At 39.6% G+C, this 18,048-nt stretch overlaps 1 protein-coding gene across 10 annotated transcripts in view; it reads right to left on the minus strand.

The window, feature by feature from the left end:
* FRMPD4 (FERM and PDZ domain containing 4) overlaps positions 1-18,048 on the minus strand; it is a 478,200-nt gene that overhangs the window by 285,258 nt on the left and 174,894 nt on the right. Inside the window, exon 3 of one of the 10 annotated variants that reach the window (XM_050963198.1) lies at positions 14,810-14,918. The exons of the other annotated variants lie outside the window; for them this stretch is intronic. The gene's annotated coding sequence lies outside the window, so the exon portion shown is untranslated. The remainder of the gene's footprint in view (positions 1-14,809; positions 14,919-18,048) is intronic. 10 annotated transcript variants of the gene reach the window in all.

Consider the following 18,048-nt stretch of genomic DNA (forward strand, 5'->3'; position numbering starts at 1 on the left):
CTGTGATCTAAAGGTATGATTTTAAACCATAAACAACATATTGTATGTTGTATCTTAAAATACAGCTGTCCTCCCATATCTTTTCAAACAATTGTTCTTTATTCCCTTAAAATGTAAGTGGTTGCACTTCCTGTGCTCTGTTATATAATGAACAACATGTAAAACCAAACCAAAGTACCAATGAGAATTTACATTTATTTATAATCTAAAGAGAAATTCAAAAGAATGGACCAAATACAATCAGTAGTTTTTACATGTTAAAGAAGAGGTATAAAAACTGGTTACAATATGGGACAGAGGGGTGGAACTCTCTTCTTCATATTTCACTTTACAATCTCCTTTTTCCTAAATTGAAAACAGATCCCGCCTCTCAAAACATCTAATTTGTTTCCTCTCTAGAAGCTATTTCTTCTGATATATCAGAACCCAGAAAAAAAATTTCTCCTCTCCAATAACTCAACTACTGCTAATGTTTCAAAATACACCTTAAAATTGCTTAATGAATAGCAGCTGGCAAATAGATGCCTTACAATATCTATGGCAGATTGAGCTACTATAACTGGTGGAAATCTACCCTACCTCATCCTTCTGCAATTCCCCTATTAAATTCTCTCTTTCTCAGCAGCAAGTAATAAGACTCTAATTAGACAGCAATTTCAGATCTCAGTTTCAGCCCCACATACTGTAAATGCTGCAGACAATGCATGTTGTAACTATACCCTATTGGTGCATTCCCGTTTCTTCCCAATGAAACCTCCAGTGTCTTAATTTCCTTGACTAGATGTTTGTCACTACAGCTTTGGAAACGGATCCATTATGCATCACATTTGCAGACGGAGAACTCCTGTTGTTGCTGGTCATTGCCCCACAACTATGACAACAGATGCTTGTTCAGCTTAATATGTCAGTGCCCAATACCCAACTCTAATATGCAGTAAATGTCAAGCTTCTGAAGTGGCAAACTGAAATCAAGCTTTACTAGGCCTGGAAATAACACCCTGTAGTGGGATGGAGGCTTGGCTAGTGAACTTGATATTTTTCCCGACACTTTGTTAAATAAACTCTATTCCAGTTTGCAAAATCACTGTGCTTAATCTTTATAAGGAAACATTCTGCATTGTAGATTTGTCATGGTTCAGCACTTTGGCTCAAAACAGGAATGAAATACGAGCACTGAGATGTAAACAACAACTGCACTTTAGCTCTGCTAGATGGCTGTGAGTTATAGCTAATCAATATAATAAATAACTTCGCTCGACACCAGACTTTTGTTCGCAGTTTAACTATTCAGACATTAGAAAAGCCAAAACTAGATCCCATTTGTTGCGTCAGAAAGACTATGCCTGATAATTAACACCTTTTTAAAGAAGCTGGTCTTAGTTTCTTAGAATCATCATTTGTAAATGTATAATTTATAAATGGAAGAAACCCAAAGTCTTCTGTAATGTGAACATTCCAACAGATAAACTAAATGCATACAATATATAGATTATAGCTGAGAGAGTCATAAGGGCATCCACTAGCAACCTATCAGTTTCTGGAGAAGAACTTTCCTTCTGATTCATTGCCTTGCTTCGTTGTTTTATATTCGCCCTCTTTGTCATCTCTCAGCTCCAGCATGTCGAGAAGTCCCCCACTCCTTTTACAGAGATCCATTATTATTATCATCTGCAATTTAACCTGTCACAGAGTCCTTGGGAGTGCAGAACAGAACACAATGATTAACAGTTGTTTTTATAGCATTATCATCTCAGCTTCATTCCATCCTTTGGATGAGAAATTAAGACAAGGTCTTGCCCAACCTTGGTGGCTGTCTGGGTACAAGTTAAGAGATCCAAATGCAATTCTGAAAACAGCTGGGTATCCTAGACTTTGTATGAACTATTGTTGGCACCATTTTCATACACAAATAACTACTCTAACCAATTCCTTTATAAAATGCATTGAGATTTTATAAACTATCCAAGGCAGGACAATTTCACTGGTATATCCAGTAATCCCTATTCTAATCCAAAAAATGATTATACTAACCATGAAAAGACAACTATTTCACTATTCCCTCAGATTAAGATGCTAGAAAACAGTATGGTGAATACATTAGACTGTAAACTCATTGGGGTATGAACTAATTACATTTGTGTCCTGTACAGTCCCAGTACAATGTCATTTTAATAATAAATAACCAACAACCACACAGCAAACAAAAACCTTGTTTTCAAACAAAGTAGTGCTCAATTATTTTTTAAAACACATAGCTCATTACTGGCTTCACAGCTTACAAGATACCTTTCATCTTTCTTTCATCTTGCATCTGTTTGTTTATTCCTTTGTCTCTGCTTAGGGTGAGCGTTTATTAATTTTTCTATAACAATTAATGGATTGCACTGCTTTCTATAGCAATGAAGTTTCTTTTGGGGAAAAACCTGCAACAGCCACACAAAAAATGTGGAATCTCCATCTTTGAAAAATGATATCTGGAGGCAAAGAATGAAGACATCCTCAAGAAACTTGGGGATACCATTTTATTTCTCATAATCTCACGTCAACTCGATACAACATGTCTAACCCAAAACATTCCACACAAGGAAGCAGCTAGCAAAAATAAACAGATACTCCTATCCCACAACATTTAGCAAAGGTATGTTTAGTGCAGGATTTGGTAAATGTTACTTCACCTCTTCCTTAGCATTCCTTCAATCCTTATGCATTTTAAAGCAGCTTCAAGTCTGTTCTAAGCTGCATGAAGATCACATACCCTCAATAAGATGTTCCAGTGCCCAGAGATAGCCAGAGTGCAACAACTTTGATCACATCTCCTAGCTAGGCTGAGGGCTTTGATGTATGTTGTGTAAGGTTAGCTCACTGGTTCATACCAGACAAATCGTTAGCTGGCTCCCTATGCATAATGCCCAAGCTTTTGTACCCCCCCATGCATATGGCCAAGAATGGCTTATTATCTCTCTCCGAAAATAACCATGTTAGAAAAATAAGCTAAAATGATCAACTGTGAAATCAGTGGGGCTCAACAAGGATCACGGGGATCAGTTTTCAAGACTGGAGCTTTAGTTTAATTTCAACTTCCCCCCGACACACAGTTAAATGCCAGGTCTACAAGCTGAACCTGGGATTTCAAGTCAGATTTGATCAATTATGGTTTAGTCATCAACACTGGTACAGCAGTGTGTGACTATTCAGGTGTTTCTGGCTAATATTAATTCAAATTTGTTTTTATTCAATAACATGCCTAAACATACGTATATAGAATTATATCGAACAGATACAAAGCCATAAAGTAGAGATAAGTCTGCTATTTATTTTGGAAAAAATGGTGGTTATTTCCCATTTCCTTGACTACTGGTCTGAGCTCTCTTCCTGATGAGTCTTGCTCCATTGCAATGGGGACTCTGATCAGATGAAATTACATACTCCATTGTGGTCCCAGTGCATTAACTCAAGCCAACATGTAGCATTAAGAGCAAAGTAGCCATTAATCATTAGTCATTAATGCCAAGGTGTCATAAACAGATAGCTAAGGGTTAATGTCTCTTTCACCTGAAAAAAAAAAGTAACCTGAAGCACCTGACCAGAGGACCAATCAGGAAACAGGACTTTTTTCAACTCTGGGTGGAGGGAAGTTTGTGTCTGAGTTCTTTGTCTTCTGCCTGAATCTCTCTCAGCTATGAGGAGTGATTTCTATTTCCTGCTCTCTAATCTTCTGTTTCCAAGTTGTGAGTACAGAGATCATAAAAACAATAAGGATATTGTTTTTTTCTTTTGTATTTACATGTCTATAGTTGCTGGAGTGCTTTGAATTGTATTCTTTTTGAATAAGGCTGTTTATTCATATTTCTTTTAAGCAATTGACCCTGTATTTGTCACCTTAATACAGAGAGACCATTTGTATGTATTTTTCTTTCTTTTTTATATAAAGCTTTCTTTTAAGACCTGTTGGAGTTTTTCTTTAGTGAGGAACTTCAGGGAAATTGAGTCTGTACTCACCAGGGAATTGATGGGAGGAAGAAGTCAGAGGGAAATCTGTGTGTGTTAGATTTACTAGCCTGACTTTGTATTCCCTCTGGGTGAAGAGGGAAGTGCTTTTGGTTTCCAGGACTGGAATTAGAGAGGGTGGACTCCCTCTGCTTAGATTCACGGAGGTTGCTTCTGTGTATCTCTCCAGGAGCACCTGGAGGGGGGAAGGGAAAAGAGTTATTTCCCTTTCTTGTGAGACTCAAGGGATTTGGGTCTTGGAGGTCCCCAGGGAAGGTTTTTGTGGGGACCAGAGTGCCCCAAAACACTCTAATTTTTTGGGTGGTGGCAGCAGTACCAGGTCCAAGCTGGTAGCTAAGCTTGGAGGTTTTTCATGCTAACCCCCATATTTTGGACGCTAAGGTCCAAATCTGGGACTAGGTTATTGACACAAGGATATATCACTGGGATATTACAGGAAAAAATTTTCAACACATCCTTTATTGTGTTGCATCTTGTCATGCCGAAAAGGTTGTATTACTTTACATGACCGCATTACGTGAAAATAGGGAGAGTCTTATAATTCACATTTATTACAAATGCTTCCTCTCTTTTTTATATTGCTATTTTATATTTTTATAATGCTCAAAGATATATATGCATGCAAAATGTTTCATGGCACCATGGAGAGCAACAAACTTCTGTAAGCAACACCTTCTGCAGTAGGCATTGTTTATTCTTGAAGAAACAAGGCCATACAAATCTTGCTGTAATTTATTCTATTTTCTATCTTGCTATTAAAATCTTATATCAGATGGTGACAATCTGCTAGAAGTTTATTTTTAGTTGGCATTGTATATTGTATCTCTAACATAAGCCTTTTTCTATTTATTAAATATAATATAGTCGTTCCAGAGACTGTATCTAGAACTCGTTCCTCACATATCTGCCATATAATAGAGAACTACAGAATCCTGTTCAGTGTAATCACATGAGCAATTACTAAATATTGGCGCAGGTCTGTCAACACACTTAATGAATTCATCCAGCCCTTCTTTGCAAACTGACAACTCCTTCCTTTACAGGTTCATTTTAAACACACACTCTCTCTCTCTCTCTCTAACTCTAGTTTTGTTTATGGTCTTTCAACTAATAAGGTGATTTTCTTCTCCAAGCCCATAGATAAAACTAATTATGGAACTTTGACATTTACATTCTCTGTAATCTTAAACATAGAGAAGAAAGTCTTGAAAACTGAAAAAAAGTTTTCCAGTAAGTTATGAGTAAGATTTTCAAAAGGCATAAATAGCAGTTAGACAACCAACTCCCTTTGATAGCCAGTGGGAACTTAAGACCTAACTGCCCTTTGTGTCTATGAAGTTATCATCCTATATGTTTTATACACAAAAATGTCTGTAACAAACAAAGAGGACTTTTATTTTGTCATAAATTAGATGTTCTAATCATCTTTCTCCCTGTAGACCATCACAGCACTCCTCCTCACACTATTCACATGCCCCTAAACATTTTCTCCTGGTTTCTAGTCAGTGAGAGTAATTAACCATTAGGACAGGGGTTCCCAAACTTGGTTCATGGCTTGTTCAGGGTAAGCCCCTAGCGGGCTGCAAGACGCTTTGTTTACCTGAGCATCCACAGGCATGGCCGCTTGCAGCTCCCAGCAGCTCCCATTGGCCAGGAACAGCGAACAGCACCCACTGCGAGCGGCCGTACCTGTGGATACTCAGGTAAACAAAGCATCCCTGGACCGCCAGGGGCTTACCCTGAACAAGCTGCGAACCACGTTTGGGAACCCCTGCATTAGAAGAACTTATTTAGGGAAGTGGTGGATCCTCTATCACTTGAAGTCTTCAAATCAAGATTGGATTTTTGTTTTCAGAAATTGTGCTACAGACCAATTATGCTACAATTGTGGTCTTCATGTAAAAATTACTGGGCAAGGTTATTTCATCTGTGTTATGCAAGAGGTCAAACTATATTATCATAATGTACCCTTTTGGCCTTAACATCTATGGATCTATTCTAACCTGACTTTAGGTTATTCCATGATTGCCCACTACAGAGTAACTGGCACCTTTCTGTTCAGCATCTTAAAAAATCTGGTACTGGCTAGTGTGAGATAGAAGACAATGTACTAGGCAGACTTCGTAATCTGATCTGGTATGGCAATTCCTACATAACCAGATTAAAAAGTGTCAACTGAATATCAAAATGTAACTTGCATCAAAAACTGAGATTAAATTAAATCAGCAGAACTCAAGAGACTCCACAACAACATATTTCTAAATCAGATTTAGCAAAAAAATATATAAATTCACTTTTCACAACCCTCCTTTTGTGTAGCCTGGACTATACAATTTTAAAATTACAACCTACTAGTTCTAGAACAAGCCACAGCTATTAAAATCAAGAGAAATGAATGCAGAATCCCACTAGCGTCATCATCACTTCTTTGCTAATTTCATGTCTTAGAAGACAACTTATCTTCCATTTGAAATTTTTCCCCTTTAAACTAAATGGTGACCAAAAAGAGGAATAAATGATGACATATTATAGGTCAGGACTTTTCTATTGTCTTTCTAGGAATTTCTATGGTCTTTCATTCATGTTTTCCGAGAACCTCAAAAAATGGTTCTGAGTTTATCTTCAAACCCCCCCCCCCCCCCGCAACTGAAGTAGAGCAGTATTATTATTGGAAACTAAGACCTGGAGAGATGTACACAAGACTGCAGCACAGCCAGAAACTGAATCCAGCTCTCCTGAGTCACAGTCTAGTGCTTTAAGCATAAGACTATTCCTCTCAAATCGTACTTCCATACTCAATAAGTATGCTTCAAATATTACCACCATCTGAATGCGTGCGCACACGCACACACACAAAAAATCAGGAGTGGCCCTAGCTGTTTTGCCAGCTAGAGAGCAACATATTTTTGGTGTCATCCACCCTCCCTGGAAACTGATCAAAGAACCAAACCAACAGAAACAAACCAGCAAAAAAAGAGACAACGCCAGCCAATCATTGCAGGAGAATAAAAGGCTTGCCAATCACAGCAGAGCAAAAATTGCCAGCAAATCAAAGAGGAGGGGGCAAAAAGGCCAACAGCACAATGCCCCCTGGAAGTTGGTGACCACCCTGCTAGATTGCCCCTAGAACCAGCCCTGCATGGAATTCCTATACTGAACCTTGCAGTTCCATGTCTGCACATACACGTAAGGCTGAGTAAGACTAAGGATTTCCACAGAAGAAGAACTTCATGGACCGCAGTGGCAAAGGTTTTTTTTTCTCCCCCAAACACAAGGATGAGTCCCCCCCCCCCGCCAAAAAAATCTCAGCTCTGATTTTTACTTGTCTTGAGAAATCAATTCAGTTCCTCACCAGCAGGGATCAGGAGGAGCAGGTTTTTGTATTTGGTGTATTGTATTGTGTAGCTTGCATGTGTGGAGGCTGGTAGGGGCAGTGTGCTGGGAGAGAAGCTGAGCCCTGTTTAGGGGGCGGGGCTTACCTGTTTACGGGTCCTATAAAAGTAGCCAGCCAGTCAGGTAACGGCATAGACAGCTGCAGTGGCACAGCAGCCAGCAAACAGCTGTAAACAGGGGAGTTTCAGAGGGAGTTGACAGGGGTAGGTTGTGGGGGAGACTAAGAGACCTAGACAGAGGAACTGACAGGCTAGTTAAGGGAGTGGGTGGTGGTCTGCCAGTGTTCTGGTGCCTGTTGGGGGTTTGTTTTGTTTTGTGTTTCTTGGACTACCAGGTTTTAGGTGGGAAGGCTATGACTGATACAGAGGCAGCAGTGAAAGACACAATGAGGATGACTGGATGTGGAAGCTGTGGCATGTACATGATCCTGGAGGGGGTACCTGAAAAGAGTTTTGCCTGCATGAAGTGCCGCCTGATAGAGCTGATGGAAGAAAAGATCCGAGGACTGGAGATGCAGGTGGAAACTCTGGTTGAGTTTAGAAGGGTGTTCGAGCAGATGATGCAGCAAAGACATGAGGAGGCTGAAGGGAAAAGCTCAGACGTGCAGATGGAAGCAGGACCAAAGAATTCTGAGGAGAGACTGCTGGGTGAGGAAAGTGGACGGTGAAAGCATGTGACTAGGAGAACCAGGCAGAGGAAAAGACGGGCCAGTGAAGGAGAAACAGAACTCAGGAACAGGTTTGCAGAGTTGGAAAATGAAGAAGGGGCACAGCAGGTGGTCGCTGAAGGAGAGAGGGCAAGGAAAAAGAGAAGAGCTGATAGTCCTACAGGAAGAGGGGAGGAGTCAATGGAGGCAACACCGAATATGATCCCCAGGAGGATAGCAAGGGTGAACAAGAATAGAGAGGACTTGCAGCCAGTGGGTGCAGGGGATAGACCGGAGAATCACACTGTCACCAGGAAAAGGCAGGTCTATGTGATTGGGGATTCCTTACTGAGAAGAATAGACAGGCCTGTAACTAGAGCTGATCCAGAGAACAGAAGGGTGTGCTGTCTGCCGGGTGCTAAGATACGGAATATGGACTAGAGGCTGAAAAGGATCCTAACGGGAGCGGGAAAGAACCCGTTGATTGTCCTTCATGTGGGAACGAATGATACGGCTAGATTCTCATTGGAACGTATCAAGGGAGACTATGCCAGACTGGGGTTAGACGCTTAAGAAAATCGAGGCTCAGGTGATCTTCAGTGGGATTCTGCCGGTTCCTAGAGAAGGGCAACAAAGGTGTGACAAGGTTATGGCAATCAACAGATGGCTCAGGCAGGGTGCTATAAGGAGGGCTTTGGGATGTACGGCTACTGGGAAGCATTTATGGACAGAAGACTGTTCTCTCGGGATGGACTTCACCTGAGTAAGGAGGGAAATAGACTTCTAGGATGGAGGCTCGCCCAACTGATTAAGAGAGCTTTAAACTAGGAATTTGGGGGAGATGGTTGGTGATCTCCAGGTGATCTCCATGCCGGAATTTAACCTTGAGAGGGAAGAAAACAAAGTAAGAGGGGATACAGCCGTGGATAGAGAATTGACATAAGGAGGAAGGGTAGTGTAGATACCAGTCTAACAGGTGATGCTGGTGGTAGAATGTCTGTGCCTAACAGGGTAAATAATGTCAGTGAAGCCAAACGGCAAAAATGAAGATGTCTGTACACTAATGCGAGGAGCCTAGGGAACAAAATGGAGGAACTAGAGCTACTGGTGCAGGAAGTGAAACCGGATATTATAGGGATAACAGAAACATGGTGGAATAGTAGTCATGACTGGAGTACAGGTATTGAAGGCTATGTGCTGTTTAGGAAAGACAGAAATAAATAAATAAAGACAGAAATAAATAAAGGCAAAGGTGGTGGAGTAGCATTGTATATCAATGATGAGGTTAACTGTAAAGAAATAAGAAGTGATGGAATGGATAAGACAGAGTCTGTCTGGGCAAAAATCACACTGGGAAAGAAAGCTACTAGAGCCTCCCCTGAGATAGTGCTTGGGGTCTGACTTGGATATGGATAGAGACCTCTTTAATGATTTTAATGAAATAAACACTAATGGGAATTGTGTGATCATGGGAGACTTAACTTCCCAGATATAGACTGGAGAACAAGTGCTAGTAAGAATAATAGGGCTCAGATTTTTCTGGATGTGATAGCTGATGGATTTCTTCACCAAGTAGTTGAAGAACCAACAAGAGGGGATGCCATTTTAGATTTGGTTTTGGTGAGTAGTGAGGACCTCATAGAAGAAATGGTTGTAGGGGACAACCTTGGTTCGAGTGATCATGAGCTAATTCAGTTCAAACCAGATGGAAGGATAAACAAAAATAGATCTGGGACTAGGGTTTTTGACTTCTCAAGGGCTAACTTTAAAGAATTAAGGAAATTAGTTAGGGAAGTGCATTGGACTGAAGAACTTGTGGATCTAAATGCGGAGGAGGCCTGGAATTACTTTAAGTCAAAGCTGCAGAAACTATCAGAAGCCTGCATCCCAAGAAAGGGGAAAAAAATCATAGGCAGGAGTTGTAGACCAAGCTGGATGAGCAAGCATCTCAGAGAGGTGATTAAGAAAAAGCAAGTCTCAGATGCATCTGAAGAAGTGGGTATTCACCCACGAAAGCTCATGCTCCAAAACGTCTGTTAGTCTATAAGGTGCCACAGGATTCTTTGCTGCTTTTTAAGAAAAAGCAGAAAGCCTACAAGGAGTGGAAGAAGGGTGGGATTAGCAAGGAAAGCTACCTTAGTGAGGTCAAAACATGTAGGGATAAAGTGAGAAAGGCTAAAGGCCATGTAGAGTTGGACCTTGCAAAGGGAATTAAAACCAATAGTAAAAGGTTCTATAGCCATATAAATAAGAAGAAAACAAAGAAAGAAGAAGTGGGACTGCTAAACACTGAGGATGGAATGGAGGTAAAGGATAACCTAGGCATGGCCCAATATCTAAATAAATACTTTGCCTCAGTCTTTAATAAGGCTAATGAGGAGCTTAGGGATAATGGAAGGATGACAAATGGGAATGAGGATATGGAGGTAGATATTATCATATCTGAGGTAGAAGCCAAACTTGAACAGCTTAATGGGACAAAATCAGAGGGCCCAGATAATCTTCATCCAAGAATATTAAAGGAACTGGCACATGAAATTGCAAGCCCATTAGCAAGAATTTTTAATGAATCAGTAAACGCAGGGGTTGTACTGTACGAATGGAGAATTGCTAACATAGCTCCTACCTTTAAGAAAGGGGAAAAAAGTGATCCGAGTAACTATAGGCCTGTTAGTTTGACATCTGTAGTATGTAAGGTCTTGGAAAAAAATTCTGAAGGAGAAAGTAGTTAAGGACATTGAGGTCAATGGTAATTGGGACAAATTACAATATGGTTTTACAAAAGGTAGATCATGCCAAACCAACCTGATCTTCTTTGAGAAGGTAACAGATTTTTTAGACAAAGGAAATGGAGTAGATCTAATTTACCTCGATTTCAGTAAGACATTTGACACGGTTCCACATGGGGAATTATTAGTTAAATTGGAAAAGATGGGGATCAATAAGAAAATTGAAAGGTGGATAAGGAACTGGTTAAAGAGGAGACTACAACTGCTAGTACTGAAGGGTGAACTGTCAGGCTGGAAGGAGGTTACTAGTGGAGTTCCTCAAGGATCGGTTCTGGGACCAATCTTATTTAACCTTTTTATTACTGACCTTGGCACAAAAAGCGGAATGTGGTAATAAAGTTTGTGGATGACACAAAGCTAGGAGGTATTGCTAACACAGAGAAGGACCGGGATATCATACAGGAAGATCTGGATGACCTTGTAAACTGGAGTGATAGTAATAGGATGAAATTTAATAGGGAAAAGTGCAAGGTCATGCATTTAGGGATTAATAATAAGAATTTTAGTTATAAATTGGGGACACATCAGTTGGAAGCAACAGAGGAGGAAAAGGACCTTGGAGTATTAGTTGATCACAAGATGACTATGAGCCGCCAATGTGATATGGCCGTTAAAAAAGCTAATGCAGTTTTAGGATGCATCAGGCGAGGTATTTCCAGCAAAGATAAGGGGGTGTTAGTACCATTATATAAGGCACTGGTGAGACCCCATCTGGAATACTGTGTGCAGTTCTGGTATCCCATGTTTAAGAAGGATGAATTCAAACTGGAACAGGTTCAGAGACAGGCTACTAGGATGATCCGAGGAATGGAAAACCTGTCTTATGAAAGGAGACTCAAAGAGCTTGGCTTGTTTAGCCTAACCAAAAGAAGGTTGAGGGGGGATATGCTTGCTCTTTATAAATATATCAGAGGGATTAATATTAGGAAGGAGGAGGAATTATTTAAGCTTAGTACCAATGTAGACACAAGAACAAATGGGTATAAACTGGACACTAGGAAGTTTAGACTTGAAATGAGACGAAGGTTTCTAACCATTAGAGGAGTGAAGTTCTGGAACAGCCTTCCAAGGGGAGTAGTGGGGGCAAAAGACATATCTGGCTTTAAGACTAAGCTTGATAAGTTTATGGAAGGGATGGTATAATGGGATAGCTTAATTTTGGCAACTGATCTTTTGATTATCAGCAGTTAAGTATGCCCAGTAGTCTGTGATAGGATGTTAGATGGGATGGGAATCTGAGTTACTGCAGAGAATTCTTTCCTGAGTGCTGGCTGGTGAGTCTTGCCCACATGCTCAGGGTTTAGCTGATCGCCACATTTGGAGTCAGGAAGGAATTTTCCTCCGGGGCAGATTGGCAGAGGCCCTGGAGGTTTTTCGCCTTCCTCTGCAGCGTGGGGCATGGGTCACTTGCTGGTGGATTCTCTGCAGCTTGAAGTCTTCAAACCACAATTTGAAGACTTCAGTAACTCAGACATAGGTTAGAGGTTTGTTGTAGAAGTGGATGGGTAGGATTCTGTGGCCTGCTTTGTGCAGGAGGTCAGACTAGATGATCATATTGGTCCCTTCTGACCCTAAAGTCTATGAGTCTATGAGAATAGGCAGGTTTTAACAGGTATCTCCATTTCCAAAACCTCCAACACTAGTACATCAGACACCTTCCCAAGCTTTCTGCATCAGCTAACACCCAGTTCTGAAAACTATGGACATGATTTCCATTGCTCTCACACTTGATAGTAGAGAAGATGCCCAAAGAGGCCATCTGTTTGTCACTCTGTAGTACATACACTAAAATTTACTGGGAGAGAGACTGTAGAGGTTGACCAATAAAATTAAAACCTAATATACAATATTGATTCCAACTTGAGAACTGGCTAAGAGCTGTTCTTTAGTAAATCCAAGAAAGGAGAGGTCAAACAAATATGTAAATGTATTGATTGACCGGTTATTATTGGTTTGTTACTGAATCAGAGGCCTCAGTGCGTAAAAGCACTAGGATTAGATTAGCTCTGATAGTGGGTGGTATTCAGCAAAATGGGTTGACCCTCATCTTAGCAAAGTAAGCAGGAAGACTCCTTCAAGCACACTCCTGACACGATGAACAATATGCAGCTCTGAAGTACATAAAACATTAATCTTGAGATTTCAGAAAAGCCAGAAATGTTATCACATACACTTGTTAAATGTTCACTAACAATGTTTTGATTTTACCCCTGACTTCCTTCAGATAATCCCAAAAGAAAATTCAGATGATAGGCATCTCTGAAAAAGCAATTAAAAACGGACAAATTGGTGAAAATATATTATTTGATAACATCAAAATCTAATTGAATTGTCCATCAGATTTGAAATGGTTGTCTATTCCACATGAAGGTTAGTCTCTTATCTCAGCAATTCTGAGAGGCGGTAACATTCAAAGGTATATTATTTCTTTTTTCACAACAAAGAGTTGTCTGCCAGTCTCCACCACCAAGAAAAAAGAATATTTCACCCCAGAGTCCTGGACATGTGATGAAGGCACTAGGAAAATCCTTTGGACTGTAATTATATTGCTAGACTATTTCTTCCCTTCTCTGACATGGGACATTTACTGGAATCTGAGAGGGCATCCTGCTCCTTCACAATAACCTACCGTAGACTACACTAACAATTCCACATATGACTGAACAACAATGATGTGCACATAATACTTTGATGTAAAAATAAAGCTAGGAAAACCATCCATTCTGAAAGTCCATTAGACAGACACCCAGGGCACATTGTGAGAGCATTTATTTTTTATTTGCACAGCATGCTTTATTACACTAGATCTTGTGATTCATGTGGTTCTAGTGTCCAGTGCCATTGCTGTAGTTCCAACACTGTGCAAACAATCTCCCAATCCCCCTCCCCGCACATACCCAGGATTATAAACACAAAATCACCACTCTATATAGAAATGTCAATTGTTATGAATGTTCATTAGTGCATGGTTTATGATAAGTGATAAAAATAGTATTAGGACCATTTGATGTACATTGTTCATCTGACAATATTACCGCATTCCAATTCCTCGAGATAGTGTGCATGGAACATGTTATTACCTACAACGCTGTTGTTATAATGCTTTTAAATGAATCCAACCAATCAAGAAAGCAATTTATTATGCATGTGAGCTCAGCTTACACCTATGCAGAACTTGGAACCAAAGACTGTGTAAAGAGACATGCCAAAGCAGCCATGAGATGCTACTGGTTACACAACTGCTATACACTTATTTTTTCCATGATAGTGTTTGACATGCCAGCTACAAAACAGAATTTGCATTTGTGAAGTAAGTCAGGTTTCTTTAACTCAAGACCGTTTTTTTTTTAAGTGACATTTTCCCTCACAGAAAGTACTGCAGATTACATTCACCTAGCAAGTGAACATCACTCGCATCACACAGAGCCACATCAAAAGTTTCTTTGGATTTGTATCCCTGCAAAACCTTTCACACCCACCCATAAATGTAGTTTGGGGTGGGGGAAGAGCTCCAGTCAGGCAAACAGGGCCGTGTGCTTGGGGGCAGATTCCATGCCTGTCCGAGGCTTGCCATATGAGAGGGCAATGCCTCCCCTGCCCCCAAACTATGCGCATGCCCCCACCGCTGCATCATGAAGGAGGAAAAGAAAAAGAAGAAGGATTCTCAGCATTACAGTCCTGTAAAAGAAGCCTTTGATTCTCAGACTTTAATAGCCCTGACAACATATGTGTTATGTACTTCCTTAAATATTAAGAAAAATTGTTATTGGGTAGCAGTGCGTAACTGATAGCTAGATATAAAGGTAGAGGCACTTTCAAAAGGAGAAGAAAGTTCTTTCCTTCAACTTGACTAAAAGACCAGTAATTTACAAGAATATATAAATGTCTTAGCACTCTAACTCTTCTCTTTGGAAAAACTATAGAAAAACATTGGACAAAACAGAAATAACCTTGTATGCATCTGCAGTCTTACCTTTTCCTTACTGTGATCAGTTAGCGTTCTTCTTAAAATATCCCACAGAGATGTGAGATGATGCCTGTACCTCACCCAAAAGGGGTATCTGACTCCATGTAATCACTCACTGCAGTATGGAGAAAATGTTCAAGTTCAGGTTCAGTGCTCTGCACACTGGTTTTTAAGCTGTTGTAAATACAGAGCCCCTTTTTTTTTTTTAAATTGCTTGGTCTAGGAAATGCCAAATCCATGGAATTATATATTTTTTTTCCAGCTCCAGCTGCAGTGCTGTCACAATTTAGTAAAAGAACAAAAAGAAGGACGCAAAAACCTGGAAAGGCATTTCTCATCCTTTTTCCAGAAAAATGCTATCTATCCAATCTCAGGGATGCAACCACAAGTGAAAAAAATTATGAAGATCTAACTTTATTGTAAAACAGTCTTTGTTTAATTTCATCCAGCCCAGTGCTGTGCAGCAATCCAAAAGCTTGCCAATGATTTTTTGAAGTACACATTCAGTATACATGGAGGCCAGCAGCTAAAATATCCAATAAACAGCAGTATGAGCAGCAGACAGCTTAACCTTTCTCCTGTCTTTAAAAAATGCCAGGCTGTTCTCTGTTTGCTCAAGACTCTTCTTTTACCAACATTCAGTTTGAATGAGCCGGTGCAAATGCACTGCTCAGCTTCTCATGAGAACAGGATGCATTTATGTGAAACATGAGGAGAATGCCTAATGCTGAAACATACTCTCTGCATCCTCAATGAGGTTTTATTACAAGGCTCTCTTACATTTCACTGGTATGTATTATCATGCCTGCAATTATTCCACATTTTACAATTATTCATTATATGTATACTTGTATATATATTCTGTATATATACATATATTAGATATACATTCTGTGTAAAAATAGAAATAGAAATTATAATGTGTGTCCCCCATGGATTTCTAATAAAGTGGACAAATTCTATTATATCTGTATGATAACCCAATTAGGAAGATTTTTGAATAACTATCTAATTTATTTACTGGTACTGTTCGTGTGTGACATGAACATGTGCATTATTGTACGTTCTATGTGTATTTTACACATATAACTTACTGGACATTAAGACCCTTAGAAATAGAACAAGATATTATTGGCAATACTGGGCTAAAAATAATTGTGCTTTATCCCCTTTATTAGTAATCCATGTGACACACACATTAATTTCTAAAGCTCCCTGATAGTAATTTGCATAAAAATCATAGAAACTAAACATACTGAACTATCCAGATTCTGTAGTCCTTTAAAGACGACTATATTGTAATGTTAAGCGTTTGGACACTGCAGGATGATTTTGCAAATTATTCCTTCTATACTGGCTTTCATATTAGGTCATCCCTCTTGAGTTGGGATAACTAGATTTAACCAGCCATCAAAAAATAACTAACAGGCTTGGCAAACACTGAGTTTTTCTTGCCATCCACATATCATTCTACAGTTCTCAACCATTAAATTATTATTTATATTAAGTAGCACTTCCACATATGTAGGAAATCACAGTCTCTGCCCAGAGAGCTCACATTTCAAGACAGCAAGCAAGAAATTGGGGGGGGGAGGGTTGTTAAACTATGGTCATCTAGCCATAACAAAAACAGGTAGTCTGTTTTCAGATTACTGGGGGCAAAGGTGCTGGTTTGCTCCCTACTCAGCACAGTCACCAAACTTTGAAGCATGATTGACAAAGATTCTGCATCCTATCTCACCATCATCTCCTCCACATCTCCTTTTAGTCAAAGAAAAATGAAAAAAGATTACTAACCTTAAATTATGTTGTCTCTTTTTTTTGATTTTTAAATCTATTGTTGTTTATCTCCTTGCTTTCATCAAATCCCCCATTTCATTCCTTTTAACTCTACATTATAATTCTTTAGTCTCCTTATTTATTTGCCTATCACTGAGCTACGTCCTTCCTATAACAACTTTTCATTACCACCTGCACTCTGAAGTTGCACTCTTCGTGAATGCTTCACATTTGGCAACAGCTGCATCCTACCACTTGCACTCTGGGACTTGGTACACCAAGAATATTAGATTTGCAGCTAATTCTAGTGACACACTGGTTCCAGAAAATAGGTATTTCAGACTCACACTTGCCTCACTTTACTTGATAGGGAGTTTCAGAAAGGCTATGTGTGTTCTGAGAAATGCTCTGTTCTCACAATAGCTGCAGTGTGGCAGGGCAGCCCAGGAAATTACAGTAAAAGTCATCAGTGCCTTTTGTGAGCTAGTATGACAAGCTGGTATTATGCCAGTATGACACACTAGTTCAGTTCAAACTTTGTTGGTACTTACCACTTTTCAAGTAAATTCCTGGTAATTTATAGGGATTAGAAAAGTTGCACAAATGCTTTCAAGTTTCTTCCTTATGTACACACCATTGTTTGTGTAGTGAGGTACCAGTAGTATTTATGGTGAATAAGGATGGTAGGATTATCTGGCTCTTAGGTATTCTTATTTCTCTACCTGCTTTTTTCCTTTTTCTTTCTTTTTTTTTGGCGGGGGGAAGGGGTGGGTAGAAGATGGGTAGGGAGGGCAGGGGGGAAGTGGAGAGAGATGAAGGAGAAAGGGTAGCTTGCTAAAATGTAGAATAAGATTCCACTGAGTCCCTTTAGGAGTTTTGCATCCAATTAGGCATAAAATAGTCAATTGGTGCAGCATACACATATATTGGTAGAAAAGGTCAAGTAATATCATTTTTGTCCTATCAAGTCTCCATTGGAATGTGACTCTAATTTCTTTCATGGATGAAGGCACAGAAGGAGCAACTGTATTCCTATCAAAGTTATAATGAAAATTTGCCCTCAGAATCAGAACTCTGCCAAAGTACTGCTGCTGGACGGATTAAATTAGCTAATGTAGGTAAAGCATTTTCAAGATGAAAATTATAGTAATAATGTATGTATTATTATGGCTTGAACTGGGATTTTTCTCTTGGGTTCATCCAGTATTTTTGATGTGAAAGACTCTGACTCTGTAAAGACTCATGCCATGGATAATCTTATATACATTTTGCAGGTTTAGACTATTACTACTGGGGTATCTTTTGCTCTCTGTTTCATTTGTTGCTGTAAGCTTATTAAAATTATGAGTTAAAAGCAGGTTTCTCTGGTGGTACGCATAGCTATGTAAATGTTATGATTTTGTAGTTGATGTACTGCACCTTTAAATTGCTTTAACTATAAGAAGTTAACACAGAGGTCGGCTACC

This window comes from Gopherus flavomarginatus, chromosome 1 (assembly GCF_025201925.1).
Source record: "Gopherus flavomarginatus isolate rGopFla2 chromosome 1, rGopFla2.mat.asm, whole genome shotgun sequence".
Taxonomy (NCBI): domain Eukaryota; kingdom Metazoa; phylum Chordata; order Testudines; family Testudinidae; genus Gopherus; species Gopherus flavomarginatus.